The sequence below is a fragment of the Apodemus sylvaticus genome, chromosome 15 (assembly GCF_947179515.1).
Source record: "Apodemus sylvaticus chromosome 15, mApoSyl1.1, whole genome shotgun sequence".
NCBI classification, from domain to species: Eukaryota; Metazoa; Chordata; class Mammalia; order Rodentia; family Muridae; genus Apodemus; species Apodemus sylvaticus.
The window spans coordinates 49096298-49123522 of record NC_067486.1 but is presented as its reverse complement, the minus strand read 5'-3'; positions in this window follow the sequence as shown (position 1 = coordinate 49123522).

Below are 27225 nucleotides of genomic sequence, written 5' to 3'. Positions count from 1 at the left end.
CATTATGGGACTGTTTAGATGATCTATTTGGTCCTGATTTAATTTTGGTATTTTGTATCTGTCAAGGAAATTGTCCATTTCCTCCAGATTCTCCAGTTGTGTTGAGTACAGTCTCTTGTAGTAGGATCTAATGATTTTTTGGATTTCCTCAGTTTCCATTGTTATATCTCCCTTTTTATTTCTAAGTTTGTTAATTTGGATACTTTCTCTGTGCCCTTTGGTCAGTCTGGCTAAGGGTTTATCTATCTTGTTGATTTTCTCAAAGAACCAGCTCCTGGTTTTGTTGATTTTTTGTATGGTTCTCTTTGTTTCTACTTGATTGATTTCGGCCCTGAGTTTGATAATTTCCTGCCTTCTACTCCTCCTGGGTGAAATAGCTTCTTTTTGTTCCAGGGCTTTCAGGTGTCATTAATCTGGTAATGTATGCTCTCTCCATTTTCTTTTTGGAGGCACTCAGGGCTATGAGTTTTCCTCTTAGCACTGCTTTCATTGTTTCCCATAGGTTTGGGTATGTTGTGTTTTCATTTTCATTGTGTTCTAAAAAATCTTTAATTTCTTTCTTTATTTCTTCCTTGACCAATGTATCATTGAGTAGAATATTGTTCAGTTTCCACGTGTATGTGGGTTTTCTGTTGTTTTTGTTGCTATTGAAGATCACTTTTACTCCATAGTGATCTGATAGGAGGCATGGGATTAGTTCTATCTTCTTATATTTGTTGAGGTCTGCCTTGTGTCCAATTATATGGTCGATTTTGGAGAAGGTACCATGAGGTGCTGAGAAAAAGGTATATTCTTTTGCTTTAGGGTGAAATGTTCTATAAATATCAGTCAAATCCAATTGGTCCAAAGCTTCAATTAGTTTTACTGTGTCCCTGTTTAGTTTCTGTTTTCCCGATCGGTCCATTGAGGAAAGTGGAGTGTTGAAGTCCCCCACAATTATTGTGTTAGGTGCAATGTGTGCTTTGAGCTTTGGTAAAGTTTCTTCTACAAATGAGGGTGCCCTTGCATTTGGTGCATAGATGTTCAGAATTGAAAGTTCTTCTTGGTGGATTTTTCCTTTGACCAGCAAGAAATGTCCTTCTGTGTCTCTTTTGATGACTTTATGTTGAAAGTCAATTTTATCTGATATTAGAATGGCTACTCCTGCTCGTTTCCTGTGACCATTGGCTTGTAAGATTGTCTTCCAGCCGTTTACTCTAAGGTAGTTTTTATCTTTGACACTGAGGTGTGTCTCCTGTATACAGCAAATTGTAGGGTCCTGTTTCCTTATCCAGTCTGTTAGTCTATGTCTTTTTATTGGGGAATTGAGACCATTGATGTTAAGAGATATTAGGGAATAGTGATTATTACTTCCTGTCATTTTTGATGTTCTTTTTATATTTGAGTGGTTATCTTCTTTTGGGTTTGATGAAGGAAGGTAACTATCTTGCTTTTTCCAGGGTGTAGTTTCCCTCCTTATATTGGAGTTTTCCTCCTATTAATCTTTGCAGAGCTGGGTTTGTGGAAAGATATTGTGTAAATTTGGTTTTGTCATGGAATATCTTGGTTGCTCCATCTATGTTGAATGAGAGTTTTGCTGGGTATAGTAGTCTTGGCTGACATTTGTGTTCTCTTAGAGTCTGCATGAGATCTGTCCAGGATCTTCTAGCTTTCATGGTCTCTGGTGAGAAGTCTGGTGTGATTCTGATAGGTCTTCCTTTATATGTTACTTGGCCTTTCTCTCTTACTGCCTTTAATATTCTTTCTTTGTTTAGTGCATTTGAGGTTTTGATTATTATATGACAGGAGGTATTTCTGCTCAGGTCCAGTCTGTTTGGAGTTCTGTAGGCTTCTTGTATATTCATAGGCATCTCTCTCTTTAAGTTAGGAAAGTTTTCTTCCATAATTTTGTTGAAGATATTTGCTGGCCCTTTCTGTTGTAAATCTTCACTCTCATCTATACCTATAATCCTTAGGTTTGGTCTTCTCATTGTATCCTGGATTTCCTGGATGTTCTGGGATGCAAGCTTTTTGCATTTTGTATTTTCTTTGACTGTTGAGTCAATGGTTTCTATGGTATCTTTGGCATCTGAGACTCTTTCTTCTATCTCTTGTATTCTGTTGTTTATATTTGCATCTATGGCCCCTGATTTCTTCTCAAGGTTTTCTATCTCCAAAGTTGTCTCCCTTTGTGATTTCTTAGTTGTTTCTACTTCTGTTTTTAGGTCCAGGATGGTTTTGCTCAGTTCCATCATTTGTTTGTCTGTGTTTTCCTGTAATTCTTTAAGAGATTTTTGTGTTTCCTCTTTCATGACTTCTGCCTGTTGATTCAAGTTCTCCTGCATTTCTTTAAGTTTTTTTTTGCCTTTCTTCTTTATTGGCTTCTATCTCTTGGGCCGTATTCTCCTGCATTTCTTTAAGTGTTTTTTGTGTTTCCATTATACGGGTTTCTAGCTTATTCATGTTCCCCTGTATTTCTTTAAGAGATTCATTCATGTCCTTTTTGTGTTCTTCTAGCAGCATCATGAACAGTGATTTTAAATCCAAATCTTGTTTCTCTGGTGTGTTGGCATAACCAGGACTTGCTGATGTTGGAGAGTTTGGTTCAGATGCTGCCATATTGCCTAGATTTCTGTTAGTAGTGTTCCTGCATTTGCCCTTTGCCATCTTGTTCTCTGGAGCTAATTGGTCTTGTCTCCGGCTGGTGTTTCAGCCTCCTGAGAGGCTCTAGGGCTATTTCTACAACACTGGAGGGCAGGGTTTCCCCTGTTGCAGATTGCTGATGTGCTTTCCTCCTCTTGGGTGCTCTTGCAGCCCTAGTGTTCTTTGCCCCAGATTATGTCTGTGAGCCAGAAGGTGCCCGTTTGCTCCTTCAGGGAGTGCTGAGGCTGTATGCTGCAGGGACCTTTTCTGCGTGCTGATCTCTCTGCTGGGCAGCAGAACTCCCAACCGGGTTGGTGCACACAAGGCTAGCCTAGCTGCTCGGGCCCTGAGTCTAGGCAAAAGCCTGGCAGGCCAATGTCTGAGCAAAGTTCCCCTCAGCTGTGAGTGTTAATTGGGTCTGTCAGGTGGCTAGGATGGTGGCCTGTGCACACGCGCTCCCTTGAGAGTGCTGGGAGAGTCTGCTGGGCTAACAACCTCCTGGCTGGGTCAGCACACAGATGGCCCACTGAGCAGCCCAGGGCCTGGGGGCAGTCCAGGGCCTGACCGTCTGAGACCCCTGCTATGTCCGCCTCGGGCTATGCCTGTTAGCTGGTTTGGTTTTGTCTACTAGTCTCTCTGGCTTCCCTTAGGCAAAATGGCGGTGGTGCGCGCGCCGGCCCGGGGGGAATAAAACCTCCTGGCCGGGTTTCACCCTGGTGGCCCCCCCCCCCCCATCAGCCCAGGGCCTGGGTGCAGGCCAACGCCCGTCGGGCTTAGACCCCCACGATGTTGGTCTCGGGTTATATTTGCGTACCTCAGTCTGATTTCTCTGGCGACCGAGAACCAATATGGAGGCCTCCTAACTGACTGGCGGGAGGCAGAGTTCTGATGTGGCTTCTGTGTGGTGAAAGGCACCGTAAATCCGCCGCTGCTTGCAGCCTGGCTGGCCAGCGATGGCCAGTGGTCATGGGCGCAGGGTCTGCCTGGACCCTGTCCGCTTGGATCTACTGCTGATGGCCCTTCCTCTGGACCAGCTGCTGCTGCTGCTGCTGCCGCTGCTGCTGCCGCTGACTCCAGCAGCCCTATTTATTATAGCCAGAAGCTGGACATCCAGATGTCCCTCAACGGAGGAATGGATACAAAAAATGTGGTATATATACACAATGGAGTACTATTCAGCCATTAAAACAACAAATTCATGAAATTCTTAGACAAATGGGTGGAGCTGGAGAACATCATCCTAAGTGAGGTAACCCAGTCTCAAAAGAACACTCATGGTATGCACTCACTAATAAGCGGATATTAGTCTAAAAGCTTGGAATACCCAAGACACAATGCACATATCAAATGATGTCCAAGAAGAAGGAAGGAGCTGGTTCTGGAAAGGTTCAGTGCAGCAGTGTAGGGGATTACCACAACATGGAAGTGGTGGATTCTGGAACAGGGGGAGGGAACAGGGCTTTTGGGACTTCGAGGAGGGGGGATCCAGGAAAGGGGAAAGCATTTGAAATGTAAAGTAAGAATATTTTGAATAAAACAAAAGAAAATGTTCTCATGAAATGCCAATCAACAAATGCAAGGTAGCACAATGAACCTGGATGAACCGACATGTATCAGGATAATGTGGGAACACACAAAATATTCTGAGGAGGAAAATAGTTATTGAGTCGCAGCACTGTGGAAAAATGTCCCTTGAACTCCTGCCCTCTGCTACTCCTGGGTGGTTATCTTCATACTGTGAAGCTAATACTGTTTATTTAAGCATTAAAACGACTGCCAGGAAATGCCTGGCCTGATCTAATGACATCCATAAAAGGCATCCAGGAAAAGACTCACAAGATTGGGAGGGGAAGGCGACCTTATGCAGACATGGAAAGTTCTTGCAGGCTACCAAGTGTGAAATAAAGGCTTAGCTACTGCTAGACATCACAAAGCGCTGAATAGCTAATAATCTTGTGCTCTTAGAAAACTTATTTTTTCAACTCTGTCATCATTTGTTAAATGATGGCTAAAACTAGCACGTAGCTTCTTAGAGTTGTGAATGAACTGATTTTCTTCACATAATATACGTAGAACAATTCCTGGCACATGATATTTTCAATATCACCACACCAATAGCCACTGAGAGCAAAACCCCTGGAGTCAGATATCATGGGTTTAGCCTCCATTCTTCGTGTTACCAATAAGACAAATGCTAAATGCCCCATAGTCTGACTTGCTCCTCTGCTTTCCTGGCCATCATGCAGGGTCTGACTATAGTCAATGAAGTACTAGTATAGAGAGCAAGGCTAGGTTGCATGATTGCCACACATTTTCATGATAATAAGCCACTGAATAAGAATACTGGAATAAGTGTTGGAAAAATGGTTCAGCAGTTAGGAGAATTTGTTGCTTTTGAAAAGGACTCAGCTCCAGTTTCCTGTACCCATGTTAGGTAGCTTACAACAGCCTGTAACTTCAAATTCTCTTCTCTTCTTCATGGGTACTACCACTTATGTGCAGATAGCAGTTCCCTACACACACACACACACACACACACCAACATAGATAGGTACACTTGCACATAGGCAGGCAGGTAAGCACCCTCACCCCCACCACACACACAAACTCAAAGACCAAAATAAATATTTAAAATAATAAGAAAGTAGCAAGTAAAAGTGAAGTTTAAATTAACATTTTACTGAATGTGTTTTGATGACTGTGTGGATTATAGTGATTATAAAAAGTCTGTTTCCTCCCTAGGTGGCAAATTATTTATTATTATTATTATTATTATTATTATTATTAATTATTATTATGTAATAAAAGGGATAGTCTACTCTGTAGTCAATTATGAACTACTATGGTCTTGGAATACAGTCTTAGGCTTCATGAACTGTGTTTTAATAGATGCAGAACAAAGAAAGTCTTCTGTTGGTGGAAATACTGGGTAGCAGCTCACAGTAAACAGGGCAAACTCTGCTGTAGGGCTGAGATACTGACAATATTCTTAGCCCTTTCATTGGTTGGAAACAAGGGGTCTATTTATACATAATTTTCAATAATCTACTTAATGGTTGCAGTGTTACATCAGGTACAGAGGAGAGCGATATATGTCTCTTAAGTCATCTAAACTTGAGCCAGGATAATTTGGCTATGGTCTTTGTAACCATCCAACCATTTCATACAACTGAAGTTCATGTTGTAGCCATGGCTTCTTTCAGTAAATTCTCATTCTCAAATTTAACCCAGGCTATCCTTAAAATTTCCCCTCCTACTTTAGCTTCTTGTGTACTAGGATTAAAGACTTAACGTCCCTAGGAAATTTGCATAGACATTTAATCAACATCGATGTAAGAATATCCAATGAGCATATAAATAGCTCATTTTTGTTCATTAGAGAAACACAATCTAAACCATTTTGTATCTTCTAGAATGACTGCCATCAAAATGACAAATATGAGGTATTTTGAAGGATACAGAGACACTAGAACCTTGCACATTGTTGAGAGGAATATTAAATGACAGAGAGACCTTGAAAATTAGATTGGCAGCTTCCAAAAGAATTACACATAAATTTAGAATATGGCTGTCTTCCTGGGAATTACTCAGGATCAATGAAAGTGTCTATCTCTGCAAATGCATGTTGAATGCATTAGCACTATTTCCAGTAGCACCAAATAGAAAATACTTATGTATCCACGACTCTGTAAATGTATAAGGAACACAAGCTACCTCTATACAAAATGCTATTCATACTATAGAGGTAAAAGTCACAGTTCTTATCTTAAAAAAGATAAGAGATAGTTTACTTGGGGCTAATTTGAGGCTTCATAGCTTGGGAACACAGATTTAGGTCACCCTGAATTCAACACATTTCAACATAGAAACAGTTTGAAGTAAAAATTGTAATTAAAAATAATTTTAAAAGATTCATTTATATTGAAGTCTTGAGTTTTTGCAGGCATCTACATGTAGACATCCAGTTAGATCAGCACCATTGGTTGAAGATGGCTTCCTTTTCTCACTGTTTTTGGCTTCCTTGTCAAATATAAAGTGTCCATAGGTATGTGGGTTTATGATTTAATTCTATTCCATTGATCAATCTGTCTGTTTTTATGCTATACCATGTATTTTTATTACTATTGCTCCATAGAATAGCTTAAAATCAGGGATGGTGATATCTCCAGAAGTTCTTTTATTATTCAGGATGGCTTTGGCTATCCAGGGTTTTTTGTCTTTTTTTTTTTTTTTTTTTTTCATATGAAGGTAAGAATCGCTCTTCCAAGAATTGTAAAGAGATGTGTTTGGTGAGAATTGTATTGAATCTTTAGATTGCTTTTGGTAAGATGGCCATTTTTACTATGTTAAACCTACTGATCCATGAACAGGGGAGATCTTTCCATCTGCTTATATCTTCATCAATATCTTTTTTTTTAGGGACTGAAGCTATTGTCATACAGATCTTTTACTTGCTTGGTTAGAATTACAACAAGATATTTTATATTATTATTGGCTATTGTAAGGGGATTGTTTCCATAATGTCTTTCTCAGTTCATATATCATTTGTGTAAAGAAGTGCTACTGATTTCTTTGAGTTGATCTTGTATCCAGCCACATTGCTGAAGTATGGTATGTACTCACTTATAATTAGACATTAGCCATAAAATCCAGGATATCCATATTACAAGCCACATACGTTAAGAAACTGGGTAATTAGGAGGGCCCAAGGGAGGACATATGAATGCCACTCAGAAGTGGAAACAGGACAGTTATTAGAGGTGGATGCAGAGAGGGAAATGGGTGAGAGAGGGCATGAGGAGATGTGTAAGGATGGTGATTAGGTGTGGGACTGGGGAGAGGGAGGGCAGGGAGCCAAAATGGAAACCAGTAGGGACCATCTCTGGGACTAGCTGGAGACTTGGGATGGTGGAGGTTACAAGGAGTCTATGAGGTTGACCTTAGCTGAGATTCTTACCAGAGGGCATATATAGACTGAAGTGGATACCTACTATAGTCAGGCTGGACTTTCAGTGGAAGGAGGTAGACATGAACACAATCACAAAACCTTCACCCTAAAATTTATCCTGCTTGCAAGATTCACCGGGATGAAAATGGATCAGAGACTGAGCAAATGTGCAGACAATGATTGGTCAAACTTGATATCCATCTTAAGGGAAAGAGCCAACCACTGACACTAATAATGATACTCTGTTATGCTTGTAGTTAGGAACCTTGCAAAAATGTCTTCTGTCTTCATCCAGGAGTGGATCTAAACAGATGCAGAAACCCATGAGCAAATATTATATATATAGCTTCAAGAGTCTTGTGGAAGAGTTATGGACAGAATTGTGCAAGCTGGAGAGGTCAAAGACACCACAAGAAGACCTACAGAGTCAACTAACCTGGGCCCATTGGAGGAAATCACAGAGACTGAAACACTAACTAAAGCACATGCAATGGATGGATCTAGCCCCACTACCATTTGTAGGAGATGTGCTGTTTGGTCTTCATGTGGGTTCCCTAACAATTAGAACAGGGGCTGTCTCTGACTCTGTTGTCTTCCACAGGATCTCTTTCCCCTACATGGACTGCCTCGTTGGGCCTCGGGGTGAGGGTGCACTTAGTCCTGCTGGGACTAGATGTCTCAGAGTGGGATGGTACACAAGACGGGATGGGGGCTTCCCTTTCTCTTCAGAGAAGGGGAGGGGTATTGTGGGGAAGGGATTTTGTAAGGGCAGAACTCAGAGGAGATGGGGGCAGGGATTTAGATTAGGTTCCAGTCTTGCTTGAGTTTCTGTCCTGGCTTCCTCCAATATGAACTATGATCTGGCAGTGTAAGATGAATAAAACCTTTTCTCCCCCTACGAGCCAAAAATGATTCATTTTTGTGTGCTTGTGGTTTTCCTGCCAGCATGTATGTAGATAAAATGTCTGGTGCCTACTGAGGTAAGAAGATGGTCTTGGATCCTTTGGAATTAGAGCTATGTGTGGTTTTGGGTTACCATGTGGATACTTGGCGTTGAACCAGGATCCTTTGCAAGAGCAAAAAGTACCCTCAACTGTGGAGCCATTTTTCCACCTCTTTCCCCTTTGAAGGAATTTAATGAGTCCATGTCCTTATGGAAAAAGCTTGTCATGAGCCAAACAAAGGAGTAAACTAGTATGAACTGGACTCTCTGATGTTTGTAGAGCTTATTTTAGTAATGCACACATAATAGAGTCTGGGAACAAAATACAGATGTTGGAATTTCTACATAGGAAGAAACCCAGAAGGTTTAAAACAAGGAAGTATCACATACAGCAGAGTCCCATGGATTAATCTATCATGAGAATTATGTTTTGCTGATTTTCTCTGCTATTCAGTTTTCTATAAAGTGGGCACAGTGTTTCCATTTTCCTATTAATTTATTTATTCACCTTATATCCCTACCATAGTCTCTTCTTTAAGTCTCCTTTCACAGACCCTCCTCTCTTCTCCTTCTCCTTTGATAAGGGAGGCTCCTGCCCTGGATAGGAATCCACCCTGGCACATCAAGTCACTGCAGGACTGGGCACATTCTTTCTGACTGAGGTCAGACAAGACAGCCCAGCTAGGGGGACAGGATCCATAGGCCGGCAACAAAGTAAGGGTAGGGCCCCACTCCAGTTGATGGGGGACTCACATGAAGATCAAGCTGCCTCTCTGCTACATATGTGCAAGATATCTAGGTCCAGGCCACATAAGCTCTTTGGTTGGTGGCTCAGTATCTAGCATCCATAAAGGGTCCCCCAATTCTTCCATAAGACTCCCTGAGCTCTGTCCAATGTTTGTGGGTCTCTGGATCTGTTTTGGTCAGCTACTGGGTAGAACCTCTCAGAAGACTGCTATGAGGTGTTTTCTTCTTCCAAGGTGGTTATGGGAATAAATGTTCATTATGCACGAGGAACGCACAATTAGTTCTGTTCTGTAACAGATCTCTTCCTGGCTCTGTGAGTTTCAAGTGTTACACTGTTACCATCTGGGATGAGAACTTTTCTAGGAGACTGTGGATGGTATGCAGCTGGACACATTGATCCCCGGGGCTCCATGAGTGGCAGCTGGCCTTCTCTCTGGCCTCTTCTGAACAGATAATAAAATTCACATCCTGTCTATTTTTTCATCCTCCTCACTCTCGTGCTTGGTTCCAGGAAAGAAGAGGAAAAAGCCTGAATCTTTCCAGTATTGCATTCTTCTTTTATTTTTCCACTACACTCCCTATTTCCCTTTTTTAAAGGGAAACATGTTGATAAACTAGATTTTCAACAGGGAGGAAAATAACAAGAAAAAACTGAGTAGCTGCACACTTAGAAGTGATAGGAACTTGATTATCTCTGAATCACAACCTGGGATGGTGCAGACAAATGCTAGGACAAATGAACTTGGCTGTAGAGCCCCGAGGTGCTGCTGGCTACTACCACCTTAATATTTAATAGGCATTTGTGCAGAAACACCGTGTGAGCACAAGAGATGTTAATTGCTCAGAACATTTTAATTTTTCTTTTGTAATTTAGCGGGCTGCTAGTCATAAAACGAGGATTGTTGTTTGGTTAGGTTGAAATATTAATGCTCAGCTCTTCAATTCTTTGAAATATTTTTTTTCTGTGAAATGTTAGTTATATTTCGTCTTGCTCCAAATAGATCAAAATCTTGATGAGATACCCAGAGGGACCTGGGAAGAATCCCAAGTGCTCTGGGCTTCACATCTTTGTGAGGTATGGGAAAGAATCTTCTTTGATCTGCCAGCTTCTTGAAGCTCTTCTTGACTACTGACTATTGCTGTAGTGCTCCAAGTCCTGAAGGCTCATGGCCTTTCTGAGTCTGTCGCAATCATTGAATGGTTTGTTTTGATGTTTTCTTTATATACCATTTAAAATCAGACTTGGTGTATGAAGAATTGTATAAAATAACATCTGTGCAGAAGTGCTAAATCACACAGTTTCTACTTACCTCAAGAGGGATTCAATATAAAGAGAAATAACATCTGACAATAAACTTCGAAGGTGTCAGTGGGAATTCTCCCTAATCACTTTCCTGGCTGTTTATACCCTGACTTGTCTTAACACAATGTGCGATTCCCTCTGCTGCTAATATATTTCTGTTTATTTTTATGCCACAGATTTCTCTTCTTCATTAAAACAAAAATTTGTTCAATCTGTTTAAAAATTACCTCCTTTGAGAAGTTTTCCCAAAGCCAACACCAAGTCTTCATTTGTCATTATTTAATACAATCTGTATCCCTGAGTCTGGCAACTCTTCTCCATGGTGCTGCAATTATTTGTAGACCTATTTATCTTTCTTGCCACATTGTAAACCCACTAAAGACACTCCATCCCTTTTAGGAGTTTCTTATTCTTTGTTGTCTGATACAGCACAAGTCACATGCAAAGAGTTCATCAACCCAGTAGGTGGAATACTTTGTGTAAATCACCGGAAGTTTCTCCAAGTTTCGAGACTGCAGCAGATGCTTCGTGTTGAGTAGGCTTCTCTCTACACAGTCACCAGAGTGTCAGCTGTCACATTGTTAACACTTTAAAAATAATTAAACAATTTCTGGTATTAAATTTAAATGTGCATTTGAGAAGAGAATGGGAGGGGGAAGCAGCCTGTAAAACTAAAAACGAGATAAGAAGTAATTATGGAACATAATTTATTTTCTAAAGCGAGTTTGCTTTGATGAAGTGAGGCAGCTCCACAGTTTCTATGGACAGACAATGCAGGCTTCTGAAAGGCACCGAGGTGTTTCAATTTCTAAAATCTTCCAAGGATATTTCTTCCCAATATCAGCCCAGGGGCAACAGAGTCACCTGTTTGGTCCTGTGTATTAAGTTCAATTCTTCATTTTATGTCTCATTTTGTCTGCTTGGATTTTATGATGCACAGTCCAGTCTTCAAGAGAATGTGAGTCCAGCCTCCCCACTCTTCCCAACTCTATCAAACCTCGAGGCTCTTTTCCAACAAAGTCATTCAGCAAATTGAATAGATCACAAGTAAGTTGTCATGGAAGGGAAGGAGCTAAAGTTTTTAGGAAGATTGAACTGTTTTGTTCTTGGATTACATATTTCATGATGGTCTGAGAAAGAGCAGATTCTATTTAGGTAGCCCAACCCCCTCACAAAAGAATAAACATATAAGTAAATTTCAAGTTATAAAAAAAGGGTATCTGGGATGAAGAAGGGCCTTAATATAGCACCCATTCTTTCCTGAGACTCTCAAGGAAATCATCAAAGAGGAATACAAAGATCTAGGTTGAAGGAAATCTTATTGTTATTTATCTTAGTAAACAAAGGGGAAATGCTGTCTTCAGCAATGGAGATTGGTAAATAAATCAAAGAATGTCAATAAGGTGAAATATCTGGATTGAAGTTTCCTATAAAAGCAATGCAGAATGGATGCACATTTAATGAACACACTGGTATAAAGTGTAAAGTTAATTGTTAAGCAAAGGTAACAAAACTATATATTGTAATGAAAGGAATTGAGATAACCATGTTCCTTTTTTCCTTTTGAGTCTTAGCTGCCACATTTGAATTTTTATATGCAACAGAAAATTGACAGACTGGTTTGAACACAGTAAGGGAAAGGTCATCCTGACGTTCATCAAGGAGCTAGTGCTTTATAGGAAGGCTGAAGAAGAAACTTACATCGAGGGCTCAACATGTTACCTTCTCTGCATCTTTCCTTAGGGAAAAAGCTAATTTAAATTCACATCTCTCAGTATTGTTCTTCAAATAAATCCCACTACCTTTTTTCTTTCATTCTCCACCTTTTATTAAAAATAGGTTTTTTTCATGCACTGTATCTTGATAACAATTTTCCTTCCTGCTACTCCTTCAAGTTCTTCCCACCTTCCCTCCTATCTAGTCCCACTCTCTGTTTCTTATTGGAAAAGAACAGGTTCCTAAGAGGTAACAACAAAGTACAACAAAATAAAATATCATAAGCCAAAACAAAACAAACAAAAAAAAAAACCCTGTCACATTGAAGTTAGACAAAACAAATCAACAAAAGGAAAAAAGCCACAAGAAAAGGCAAAAATAAATCAGAGATTCCCTTGTTCATACACTCAGAAGTCTTATAAAAATACTAAACTGAAAGCTATAATATGTAAGCATAGGACCTAGTACAGACCTGAAACATTCTTGTGCTTGCTAACTCAGGTTCTATGTGATCATCATATGAGCTTTACTTAACTGATTCAAAGGAACTTGTTTTCCTGGTCTCTTCTATCTCCTTTGGCTCCCACCCTTTCTGTTTCCTCTCTCAGAGGGTTCCTTGATCTCCAAGGGGAGGTATTTTGTGGAGACATGTAATTTAGAGCAACATGTTCCAAGGTCTCTCTCTCTCCCCCTAAGTAATGTCTGGCCATGTATCTATGTATTTGTTTTATCTGCTATAGCAATAAGGGTCTCTGAATAAAGCATTGATCTATGAGTATAGCATAATATAATTGGGTTCTTGTTTTATTGTTACTAGTAGTATTTGTTTCTTTCCATAGGTCTCTGGACTATCTATTCTCTCATTCATGATCACCCAAGCAGAGTTAGGTATGGGTTCTATCTGATGGAATGAGCCTTAAGTCAAATCAGACATTAGTTGGCTACTCCCATAAGTCAGCACGTACTTAGCATATTTCTTAGGCAGGACAGATAACAGGTTTTGTGGCTGGGTTCATGTTTAATTTTCTCTTTTGGTAGCTTGCAGAGTAACTTCTCGTACTAAATACACTTGTAAGGGTGAAGGTTCTATGCAGGAACCAGCTTGACTTTACCATGTTCAGTGCATTATGTGGGTGTTGTCTTCAGCATTGAGATCTTAGTTTCAGTTTGTAGAGAGCAAACTGTCTTCTTGGCAACAGCCTGAATTGTTTGGGGATTCCTCTGGGACCCCTTTAATCAACTCAGTTGGATATAAACCAGTCTTGGTAGCGAAAGCTTCATTTGTTGACAAGAGATGGCCAGTTGGGACTTTGTTTCCCTTATTATTTGGAGACATGCATTTTTAAACAGCATTTTCATGTTATCCTGTACCATACATTGCTACAAATGGGAAGGAGTTCTGAAAGGTATCATTCCTTACAGTAATCATCATCAGTTTTAAATACAGAGAGTTGCTTTTCATGGCAGAGTCAGTATTTGAAAGAGCTTGTTATATGTTATATGTTATATTTCCATGCACGACGTCCTAGAAAAATACAATCAGATCTCATTTGATTATCATCGTGTGTGTTCATTAGAGGTATGTGGAAGGAGAGAAACTTCATAAAAGCAAATTTCAAAACAAAATTCCTGCCTAGGCTTCATCTCTTGTCCGTGGTGCTAGGACATGTGGGATTGTGACTGTGGACTCTAGCATGTTTACCTTGACAGAGCTTTCTCTGGGTAATTCAGATTCATAGCAGTAGCCATCCTATATTACTTGGGTTTGCAATAACAAGAGCAAACAAATCTCAAATCAATCTTAAAAAGAAGAGGTGGTAATGGGCGAGGAGGAAACATTTAGCTTCTGTTAGAAAGAATAAACAAGGTGCTCAGGGCCTCTGGGGAGGGGCATAATCGCTGAACATGTTCCACTGGTAGTAAATTTGTCTGTTACCATAGAGATAGAGTAGTAGTTCTTATTACTTTCTCAAACTCCTGAACTAGAGACAGGCAGAAATATTCATAGATATATTTTTATTGGGATTATGACCTAAGAAATGTAGTTTGATCATTCTAGAGACATGTGAACCCAAGTGAACATATAACTTAATCAATATTTCCATTCTCCTGGACAACACCTGCAGCTAAAAAAACCTTGAATTGCTCTTACCATTCCCATCGGACCTGATCCCACTTCTAATATTGTATTGTTATATACTTTCTGCATCTTCCATTTTAAAATTGATATTTGTTCAAACTGATCCATAAGTTTGGTCACTGTGGTTTCTATCAATCCATTTTTTAAAAAGAAAATGTCCATTCTATTTGTTTCTTGTAAAAACTGTAGCAAGTTTCAGAACATTGAGATGACTTAGTGGGTAAAGGATCTTTCTGTGCTAACTTAGCAACCTGAGTTTTATTTCTTGAATCCACAGAGGGAATAAAAAGATAGCCAACGCCTTAAATTTGTCCTCTGATCTCCACATGTGTACTGTAGTATGTGCATGCCTCTTCTCTCTCTGTCTCTTTTTCACACTCACATACCATCATCATCATCATCACTGTTATCACCACCAAAGCCAATAATAATAATGAAATAGAAGTATAATAATAGCAGCAGTAATAGTTTACTCAGTGAAAATCTGAATAGGAAGGTCAGTCCTTGGTCATTTTTACTTGTCTCTATTTTACTTTCCCTTCCTATTAAATACGGTCTTTTGAAAACATGTACAAAATGTATCCATTTTAGCTAATTTAGCTAGGCCATTAGGCTGTTACTGCTGCTATAATGAAATATTCCAGATCTGGTAGTTTATTCTCTCAAATGGTATATATGCAACATGCCTCTCAACATATTCTCCCAAATGGTTCATAAGCAGCAGAAATTAATTCCTTATAATTATGCAGATTGAGAAGAATAAGAGAAGGTGCCAATATTGGTACCAAACGAGGTCTACTCTTCACTAAAAGTGCATCTTGATATTGTATTGTCACATGGTGATTGGCAGATGGACAAGAGAGCCTTAGTCTCAACCCTGAGCCTTTGCATAGGAGCACCAATTGCACAGCCATGGTTCTTTCACTCTTGCGCTGGAGGTTAGACTTCATCCTGAGGTTTGAATGGCACACTATCATCAAACCATAGCTCTACACTCTTCCACCCCCGCATTCATATCCTTACATGCAAAATTCATTCATTTCATTCAGATAGGACACAGAAATTTTAACTAAGTCTAGCATGAATTTTAAAGTTTCCTGGAAACTTCAGCTGCTTCAGATTTGAGTCAGATTTAATGCATGTACAACCCATCCTGAGGCCAATTATGAGACTGAAAAATCTCATGTGTCAGTGTTTCCAAAATACAACAGTGGCAAGACACAGGATATACATTCCGATTGCAAAAGGGAGAAATCATGAAGAAGAAAGGAGGAAGATATCACAAATAAGACTAAAATCTAACAAGGAAAACAACATTAAGTCTTAAGACTTGTGGATAATTGTCTTTGATTCTACAATTCACATTCCAGTCAGACTAGGATGGAAGGTTGGGTTCCCAACGTTTCAGAGATGTTACTTTAAGGGCTTTGCTGAATGTAGCCCTGGCTATGACATTCTCAGGATGGAAACAGTTTCTGGAACCTTTATGCAATGGGTTTATACATTGTGGTACTACAGTTCAGGCTCCCTACAGCAGAACTGCCAGCATGGTCTCTCAAAGCATCACCTTAGTGGGAACAATGTTCAGTAATACTTAGAGGTGGGAAATCAGTCCAACGATTGTGATTGGAGGTGGTGGTTTGGAAGGTGACTAGGATTGGAGGAGATTATTAAACTCCCACAGTGGAACCTTAGTGGCTTTCTAAGAAGAGGAAAATTAGGAAACAAACAAATGTGTGCACACTCCCTGTCTCCTAACACCCTGGAACTTTCAGTGAAAAATATCATTGCTAGATGTAGTTCTGATAAACCTTGGACTTCTAAAAACATGAACCAAATATACTCTCTGTCTCAATATACATCTAATCCATGTATTGTGTTTTTAATAACAGGAAACCCAACAGTGCATTCAACCTTTTTAATGAACTGCTAAAATTGGCTAGTGAATACGTTTTGGTTGAGAATATTTACATGCACATTCATAGAAATACTAGGTTGTAGTTTCAGTAATAATTTTTCTAACTGTGTAATCAGGGTAATATAAAAGAGAACAGAAGTGTTCACTTCTCTTTAAATTTTGAAAAAGTCTGTGATGGATTAGTATTAATTATTTTTGTATGTTTAGTAAAATTTACATAAGAAGTATCGGAGATTAGATCTTATTGTGAGTTTCTGCTGATTACCATTTCAACCTTTTTACAGTAGAATTGGTTGGAGACTTTTCCTTCTTCATGACTCAGTTCTGAGAGGCTTTATGTGTTTAAGTGTTTATACCTCCTGGAATATTCAATTCATTGGTGTATAATTGCTCATGGTATTTCTTTTTAAATTTATTCTAATTCAATTATTATACGTATGTGCATGCATGCATGTGTGCATATGTGTATGCATGTGTGTGTGTGTGTGTGTGTGTCTACTGGAGCATGTATGAAGGTCAGGAAATACGTTTGGGAGATACTTAGCTCTTTCTATCTGGGAATCAAACTTAAGTCGTCAAGCTTGTGAGCAAATATCTTCACCCACTGTGCCATTTTGTCAACTTCATAATTTTTTTTTTTTTTTACAGTCTTATTGTTTCATCGATTGTATTCTCTTTCATTTAAGATTTTGGATAGAGGAATCAAAGTTTGGTGTTTTTTTCCAAAAGAAGAGAAATAATTAATACTGGAACTATAGAGAAAGCTCAATTGCTAAGAGAACTTGCTGTTCTTTCAGAGGATCCAAATTTGATTCCTAGTACCCAAGTTGAACAACCCACATTGCCTATAATGTCAACTCCAGGGGATCTAATGTTCTCTTCTAGCTTCAGCAAGACACCACATGCAGTACACACACACACACACACACACACACACACACACACACACACACGCACCCACCCACACACACACATACACACACACACGTGTGCACACACACACACACACACACACGCACGCACGCACGCACACACTGATTTAAATTTATAAAAAAGAACAAAAAAATCTATAAAATTAGGAACAAACAAGATAACAGAAGATGTTAAGCCTCAATAAATACATTGAAAATAAGTAGATTAAATTCTGTCAATAAAAGCAGACTATTGAAAAATGAGTTTTAAGTAAAACACACATTTCTTCTGCTTTCAGTAGACTTATTTTACTAGTAAAAACTAGACTGAATGAGAATGAATCTAAAAAGTTTTTATATACAAACGGAAATAAATGCTGGTATTTCTTTCTTTTAATAAAAAAAAAAACCTTAAGTTAAAAAGTATAAAATGAACTATTTCCAGTTTTCTAAGAAACCATCATACTAATTTCTGAAGTGGTTGTACAAATTCGCACTTTCACCAATAGTGGAAGAATGTTTTCCTTGCTCCACATTCTCACTAGTATGTGCCTTAACTTGAGTTTTTGAACTTAGCCGTTCTTATCGATTGCAATAGGTATAAAATGGAATCTTAGCGTTACTTAAATTTGCATTTCCCTGATAACTAAGGATGCTGAACATTTCTTTAAGTGCTTCTCTGCCATTAGAGATTCCTCTGTTGAGAGTTCTCTGTTTAGCTCTGTATCCCATTTTTAATTGCGTTATTTGCGTTATTAGTGTTTAATTCCTTTAGTTCTTTATATATTTTGGATATTAGCTCACTATCAGATGTAGGGTTGACAAAGATCTTTTCTCAATCTGTAGGTTGCTCTTTTGTCCTATTGGTGACGTCCTTTGCCTTACAGAAGGTTTTTAATTTCATGAGGTGAAATCCTATTTATTAATTTATTGATCTGAGAAGTTGGTGTTCTGTTCAGGAACTTGTCTCCTGAAACAATGTGTTCAAGGCTATTCCTAACTTTCTCTTTCATCAGATTTTGTGTATTCAGTTTTATGTTGAGGTCCTTTCTCCACTTGAACTTGAGTTTTGTGCAGGTTGATAAACATGGGTATATTTGCATTCTTCTACATGGAATAGTTCTACCTCAAGACCCAGCTATATATATCATTCTTGGGTATATACCAAAAAGATGCTTCGAAAGGACATTTGCTATGACATTAGTCATAGCAGCTTTACTTGTAATATCTAGAAACTGGAAACAAGATGTCCCTCAACCTAAGAATGGGTAAAGAAAATATGGTACATTTACACAGTGGAAATGTAAAACTCAGCTATTAAAAACAAGAACACCATGACATTTGGAGGCAAATGGATGGAACTAGAAAATATCATCCTGAGTGAGGGCACCCAGACCACAAAAGACTTGCATGTATGTACTCACTTATAAGTGAGTATTATCCATAAAGTACAGGATAATCATGCTACAACTCACAGACCCAAAGAATCTAAATAACAAAGAGGACTTAATGGAGGATGCTTGAATCTCACTTAAAAGGAAAAATTATATAGACATCGGTAATGGATAGAGAGAGGGTACTGAGTGGGAAAGGGGGTGGAGTGAGGAACAGGGGTGAGGATCAGTTATGGGGAGAATGTGGGTGGGGGATGAGGGGTCTGAGAGAAAGTGGAGAAATTGAAGGAGGTAGGCATCTTTGGGACAATATGGAAGCCTGGGATTTGGGAAACCCATGGGAGTATATGGGGTGACCTTAGCAGAGACTCCTAGCAGTGGTGGATATTGAAACTAAAGTAGCCACCTCCTGTATCTAGGTAGGACGCCCAGTGAAGGGAGGTGCATACCAACCCACCCACAAAACCTTCAACTCAAATTAGCCCTGCTATAGGATGTTCATGGATAAAGATGGAACAGCCAGCCAATGAGGCCCACAACATGGGAGAGAGCCAACCCCTGACACTACTGATCATACTCTACTATACTTTCAGACAGGAGTCTAGGATACCTGTCCTCAGAGAACTCCATCCAACCAATGAAAACAGATGCAGTACCTATAGTCAGACATTAGGCAGAGCTCTGGGAGTCTTGTGGAAGAGTGGGGAAGATTGATGGAGCTATAAGGGTCAAGGACACCACAATAAGACCTACAGTGGCAACTAATCTGGGCCCATGGGGGCTCACAGAGACTGAACCATGGGCCCAAGAGCATGCATGAACTGGACACAGGTCCCATACACATATGTAGCAGGTGTGCAGCTTGGTCTTCATGTGGGTCTCCCAACAACTGGAGCTGGGGCAGTCTCTGACTATAACTCTGTTGCCTGCCTTTGGATCCCATTCCCATAGCTGTGCTGCCTTGTTTGGCCTTAGTGGGAGAGGATGCACTTACTCCTGATATTCCAGGGTTGGTTAGTACATAGTAGAGAAAGAAATGAAAGATGGAGGGCTTGAGGGTAGGTCTGGGAGGAGAGGCGGAAAGGGTGGTATCATGGTTTAAATATGCTTGGCCCAGGGAGAGGCACTATTTGGAGGTGTGGCCTCCAATTAAATGCTGTCCTTATGAGAGTTGCCTCGGTCATGGTGTCTACTCATAGAGGTAAAACCCCAACTAACACAGGTGCTGTAAATGGACTGTAAAGTGAAGAAGTAAATTAATGATAAAAAGTGTAAAAAGAGACCAAAAATGCCACCATATAGGAGGTCAGAGAGAAGCAACTTTTAAGAATTATAGATAAATATACATAAAGCTTTGGAGCATTTAAATTTGAACAATAAATATTGGTAGACTTAAAGGAGAGATGGACTTTAATATAACAATATCTGGAGACTTGGTGCTCCATTTTCGTATTGAATGATAGCATAGTTAGAATATCAACAAAGAAATGTTTCCATTTAAATACATGCTAGCTCAAATGAACCTTAGAGACATCCACAGACCATTCTATCTACAGTTTGAGAAAACACTGTCTTTGGAAATGGAAAATTCTGTAATCTAGATTATATGTTAGGACAAAAGATTAATTAAACAATTAAAAAACAAAATCATGCAATCTGTCTTTTATAACCACATTACAATAAAACTGGAAATAAATGGAAGAATTTTATAAACTATACAAAAGAAACTAAATAACAAGCTCCTCAAACAGAAGTCCTTGTAGATGATAACCACAATAATCAACACAAATTCATATCAGCAAGTGGACAGATGAAGAAAACTTGAGCTATATAAACAGTGAATACTATTCATACAAACTCAAGTGTGAAATCCCGTGACAGCATTGATGATATACGGAGCCCATCATGATGTTCTCCCAAATGAAATAATTGAGACCCCCAGGAATGAATGCTGTAAAATGTCACAAGTATATCTAAAAACCATATTACTGTGTTGCGGGTGCTGTTTAGTAGTTTATAATTTGTCAAGCATTCTTCAATCCCTAGTCATTCTTCAATCTAGAATAAATAACAAGAACAAGAACAAAACCAAACCCTTCTACCTAAACACAGAACTCCCACTCCCAACCTCTTTTCAAGCACAGTTGATCTTCTAGAACAAGGAGTTCTCAACCTGTGGGTTGTGACTCCTTGGGAGTTTGAATGACGCTTTCATAGGGGTCCCTAAGATTATGGGAAAAGGTAAATATTTACACTACAATTCCTAACAGCAGCAAGACTACAGTTACAAAGTAGCAACAAAAATAATTTTGTGGTTGAGGGCATTGCCACAACATGAGCAACTGTATTAAAGGATCACAGCATTAGGAAGGTTCGTAACTACTGATCTAGAAACAGAATAACTAACCAAATATTGGGGGTGAATGAGGTCAGCCTTGTAACACAATGCTGTTGTTTCAGAAGAGGAGTAAGATATATGTTATTCTCTAACACAGCAAGATAAACATAATGACACAGAATGAAAGAAATCTCAAAATAGAATATAATCATAGAAGAATTCAATCCAATCAAAACATTATATTTTAATTGATAAATGTGTGAAAATATTATTGGGTAATATAAAAAGACAGAAAATGTTGGAGAACTCAGATAGCTAGTTGATTATATTCAATTCACATCTTCAGTGATTGAGGCAGTAGATATTTAAGAACATAGTATTTCCCAAAGTTTTTGATAGTCATATTTATTCATGTTATCTAGTGCCTGATCTATGATCAAAACAAAATATATTTATCCTTCCAAAAAGTTTTGCCTTGTTGCTTTGCAATCATCCCTTCCCCTCCCCCCAGAGACATCCTCGCTATGATCACAGATTGTTTTTGTGTGTCCTTGAACATCACATAAATGGAATAATACAGTGGATTCTCTTTTGTGTCTGGTTTCTTTCACTCAGAATAATGTCTGAGGGATTTATTCATGCTGTTGAATGTTTCAATAGGTTTTTGTTTATTTTTTGTTTTTTGTTTGTGGGTTAATATGGATGGAAGCATGAATATAACATAAGCATGACTTATTTTTCCATTAACCTTTGGTTGCATATTTGGAAAATACTTTTCTTCCTGGTTTGGGCTAATACAAATAAATCTGCTCTGTAAATGCATACACAAGTAATTTCTTAGCATGTTTTCCTTTTTCTTGGATAAATGGTTATGAACTGCTAGACTAGAGGATGGGTAAAATATATGTCTGACTTGATAGAAAAATAAAATCCCGATTTCCATGATGGTTGTACCATTTTGGTTTCCTGCCTGTATGTTTTGAGAGTTTAATGTATTTTACATCCCATGATTATTTGATGCTTTCAGCCACTAAGAAATTTCTCAATATGAGGAGTTTTTGTGACTAACAGCTCCCCATTTTATGTGCTTATTGGGCATTTCTGAAATCTCTTTTGTAAGAAGTCTTTGGAGTGACCCACCTTTGTTTCTTTCATTTGGTAGATACTTTCCTTATTTGTTGTGGATCCTTTCCTTATACTCCTCATAGGAGTCTTCTATTAGCTATATATTATTACATACATATTTTGTACTCTTTTGAGATGCCAGCATGCATTTGGGCTGCCTGTTTTCCTCGTTTCCTGTTCTGCTTTAAGGTGTTTTATTTAATATCCTGTATACACATAATTTGTGTGGCTCAAATCCATCCCATCCCCTCTCTCAATTCCTCCTCCACCTCCTGCTCCCAATATTCAAGAAAATTTCCCCAAAATATTAGTGAATTAGGAATTTTTAACTGGTTAATATGAGATTTTTAATTATAGTATATTAATTTACACATAAAACAGAAGTCATTTGCATTGGCATGGGCGTGGCTATTTTATTCCTAGGCACCATTTGCCTGGCTCTTTGTGGTGCACAACTAAAGAACTCCCTTTATGGGTTATAAAATTATCCCGCCAACCTATAGAAACAACTGCTTCTCAAGAGATTAACTAAGCAATGCCTAGATGTCTCTGGAAGGAGATCTCATTTTTTATACTCATTTTTTTCCTAGAGCTCTCTAGATGTAAATAACCTGCAAAACTTATTCTGGACCACACACAGAATGTCTGGTCTAAACAAATTTGGCCAGACATCTTATATAGGCATGCCAGTAGTTTTAATTAATTTGTTCCATCTCTTTAAACTTTCTCTGTAAAGATAGAGCCATGAAATTTATAGTGACTGCTCAATAGAAAGCATTCCCTTCTGAAATCTTCATATGTTCATAGGTTAAAAGGCTGAAATTTTTCATTAGTGGCTTGCAAAGAATTGAATATGCCCCATGGGTACCTCTCTTAATTCATAACTTGAAGTATCCGAAAGCCTCAGGATATTGGTATTAGCAAGTGAAACCCTTGGAAAGTAGAACACTCACTAATGGGATTAATGTCTGTATAGGGGCCAAAGATATGAGTTTCCTTCTGCCAGAAAATACAAGAGGAAACTTTTTCCAGAACCAAACCCTGTACCGTGAATTTGAACACCCAGACTCCTGAACTATAAAATACACCTTTCTATTGTTTTCTGTACCCAGTTTGTGGTATTTTATTACAGTAACCCAGCTGTTTAAATCAATAACCTTCTATTGTGAGTCAAGAAGACAAGCCTCAGGAACTCCTTCCATGGGACCCCACCAGCAGTACTTACAGATGAAGGAATTACTTTTTCAAGAAAAAAAAATCACAAAACTTGTATATATCCTCATCTTACACATGATGTTGTACCACCCAAGACACTGGGACTTTGTGACCGCAAGCACTTGGGTCGGTTTTTCTGGAGAAAATTTGCAGATGTTAACTCCAGGTTACACCAGGTACCTCCCCCCAAGTGTTGTGAGCCAGTGTCCTTAAAGCATGCATTCTTTTGCTAGTCATAAATACGGCGACCTCCTTTTGGTCTGTGTTTTTTATTCTGCTACAAGATGCAAGGTTCTTGTCTTTCGTTTTTATATTTTTAGAACAAAAATTGCTTGCACTCTACTCAGAATTTCCTTGCACCTGAGCATGAGAACTTATAGATTATCTTAATTCTTTGAGTTTCTGACATGGGAATGGTAACTATTTGTCTTTATGTCATGACAGTTAGAGGGGTAATGTATTAGTTGTTTAAAGCATTGATGCATACTCAATGTTCACCAGAGCCTTTGGTCTTCAAGTGTAAGGTTCAAATTCACTCAATTTTGGACTACTGCCAAGAACATATGTGCTTTCTAAAAGGCCCTCAATGTGAATTTGATATGAATAAAAATTAGAGAGGCAACCTGTAAACAGGTACATGATAACTGGAAAATTCACAACATTGATGCATGCCCATTTTGTGTTTGTTGAATGAATCAATCAATTTATTATGGCTTCTAGACTAACAAGATGGGAAGTAGTTTAAATAACTAGTACTTTTGATGAAGTTAACAGTGCTCCCTGGTTATTTGATGTAGGGAATATTTTCTCTTACGTGTCTTAGTTAATGTCATTGTAGAATTTAACACTATCAATTCTCTTCCTAAAAATTCCCCCTCCTTCTTATCTTTGTTGACATCATTTCTTGGAGTCTTCCTATCTATTGGGTTCTTAATTAGAGCTTACAATTTTTCTTGTTCCCATTTTACTAGAATTTTTAATAAATTCTAGTTTAAGTGGCTTCAGTAATTCTTCAAGCATACAGGAAAATTCTTTTAGTGAAGGAATTCACTGTTATTTAATCATTGTATGTGTGGTTTTGTGTGTGCACATATGCATATAATCGTCAAGAAGTAAACATTTATTGAGTTTTCTTTACTATTCTGTTTTTTTGGGTATACAAAGTTCCTTATGTTTCCATCTTTGTAGTACGGCTTGAGGTCGGGGATACTTAAGAAGCTTTCAATCAAGTCAATAATGATATCATTGTAGTTCTGAAAGAATTCTAAGAATGGTGCCTTGGGGTTTGAAACAGATTTCTTCCTCTCTAAACATTTTAAAAATTTTCTTTTTCATCTAATATTTTTTTATTTTCTTGAAACCTTGTTTTAAGGCAGTCTATGGCTTCAAATACCTTCGCAAAAATGTGGAAGAACAGAAAAAAAGAAGACAGGAAGGAAAGAAGGAGACACCCAAGACAAGTTTTGGTTTATTGGCCCAATGATACCACCTCCTTCAGTTTCCAGAGTGTATTCACTGTATTACTAATGGATCCTAGCAATCACCCTTTGCATCTGTTGTTTATGTAGAGGGATGAGCAGTAGAATGAAATACATTTGAAAGTGTGTGTGCGTGAGTCTCTCTCTCTCTCTCTCTCTCTCTCTCTCTGTGTGTGTGTGTGTGTGTGTGTGTGTGTGTGTGTGTGAGAGAGAGAGAGAGAGAGAGAGAGAGAGAGAGAGAGAGAGAGAGAACCCTAATCCAGATCTGCGTACTTTAAACCTCTGTCCATCTTTTTTCTAATTATGACTTCTGATTTTCCTTATGAGGCCATTTTTTTTCCTGAAAAATATTAGTAGCAGTTCCAATTGGTAGATTTTTGTGTTTAGATTCTTATCCTAAATATTAGCTCAATTATTCCATCCCACAGATTTAAATTTGTTCTAGGGGATCTGTTCCTCTGAACAAAGTAATATTTTTATAGCAATACTTCTCCTAGACTAAGACAATAAGTTCAGGTCATTAAATGGTCTGTAGGCTGGCTTGACCCTACAATGGGGAAGACAGATGCTAACTGTATCTTGTTTTGTATTAGATGGGTGTGCCCATTATTTTGTCTCACACAAAAGAAAGTCCTAGTCAATACATGGTGCTATGTAAAATTTAATTTTAAGAACACATCGAGGTACCCAAAATAGAATAACGTCCTGAAATTTGAAAGAAACAACAACTGAAAAATGAAAAGGAATTGAAATCTATAATGAGGTACATGCCTAAGCGGCACAGTTATTAATCTGGAAAGAGTTCAAATGCAACAATTAATGTCACACCTCACTTCACTCAGATTAGTCTAAAGCTTATCTATCTCCAGCAATAATAATCAGGACTCAATAAAAGATGTCAGAGCAGATGGAGACACTAGAGTTTCCAATTAAAGTCTTTTGTTAGGTTCATATTCTTTTATTATTCATTAGATTGACTACAATTTTCCATCACATGTGCAACTAACTGGTGTTTGTGTTTAGCATTGTCCTGTAAGTGGGGTGGCTTCCTGAGGTAGAGAAGGGTCTGCTCTAAATGCAGAATCTCATCTTTAATAAAACAGTTGCTGCAGCTGGTATAAGAGAAGGGGAGAGGCATCTGGTATTTACTGAAGAGTGGGAATTATTTAAAAAGTCTACTCCTATATAATGCTGCATTTAATCCTCAGACTGTACTGTGAGAGAGGACTTTTCCTACTTTTGGTCAACAATTTTGTTGAGCAGAAAAGAGGAACTTGGGGGAGTTGGAAAAACGTGAGAAGCTGAGAGATCTTCCTAGCTGCTCTTAAAAATCATATTGCCAAGGGGAAGGTAGGAGAGATTTTATGACTGAAAATGTGAGAGATGAATAGTGTATTATTTTCTTAAATGGGAAAACAACATATGCATATGTGTGTGTATGTGTGTTTGTGTGTATTAAAATTATCTTTTAAAAATCTTGATTTGCTCTTCTGTTTGTGAGTAGCACATGAGGCCAGACCCTGCTTGATTACCTGCCACTAGAAAGCACAGAGTCTGCCTTTGATTACTTAGAAAATATAAATTCAGATATTCATGACACATTAGTCACGTGATTCTTACCCATTCTTCACTAAGTAAATAAGATGTTAGTATGTTGGTTTAGTGTGAGAAGTTTAAAACACTAGAAAGAATTCCCCTACTACAGAAAGCAAAAGCTATCCCATGATATGGGCAAAAAACCCTTCTGTAATAAGTTAATAAGTCTTAGACCTAGGAGAACATGGGTGATTGAAGTGCATGTTTTCTGTATCTCTCCAAGAAGAACTATTCCCTTCCAGACATCACTGATTTTGAATATTCATCAAGGATTTTCAATAAAGAATTTGCTATTGACAAACTCTTTCTATTCTTCCTGAGAGGCAAGAACCATTATCCTGTCTTAATAGTATTCGCTTACATTAAAAGGTTCAATAGCTGTATGTTGCAGCAATATACCATAATTTGAAATAAGCTACTAAGAGTTTGGTGGTTAAGATTCTGCACAAGTAGTACATTTTACTTCCAGAACTTATAAGTAAGCTGATCATATTTTCTAGATGCAGCAAAATGCTCATACTTGGAGTAAACATGATGTGAAGCAGGAGTTTTAATTTATAAGTAGTCAGACAAAATCATGCCAAGAGCTGGAAGGAGAGGAGTAGTAAAGGAAAATAAAATCAGCGATTAGTCAGCATAGTGGGGTAAATTGTGAAGTTTCAAAATACTTCCTGGCTGAGTTTGTCCAGTGAGTCAGAATGCGGGAAAGACTCGACTACCACAAAAATAATCAAAGAGTTAGGAAATAAATCTATAAAAATTATAACTCTAAATATAATTAGGACAAAACCACTGCCACATGGCTTATAAAAGGTTGAATATATTTTGTCA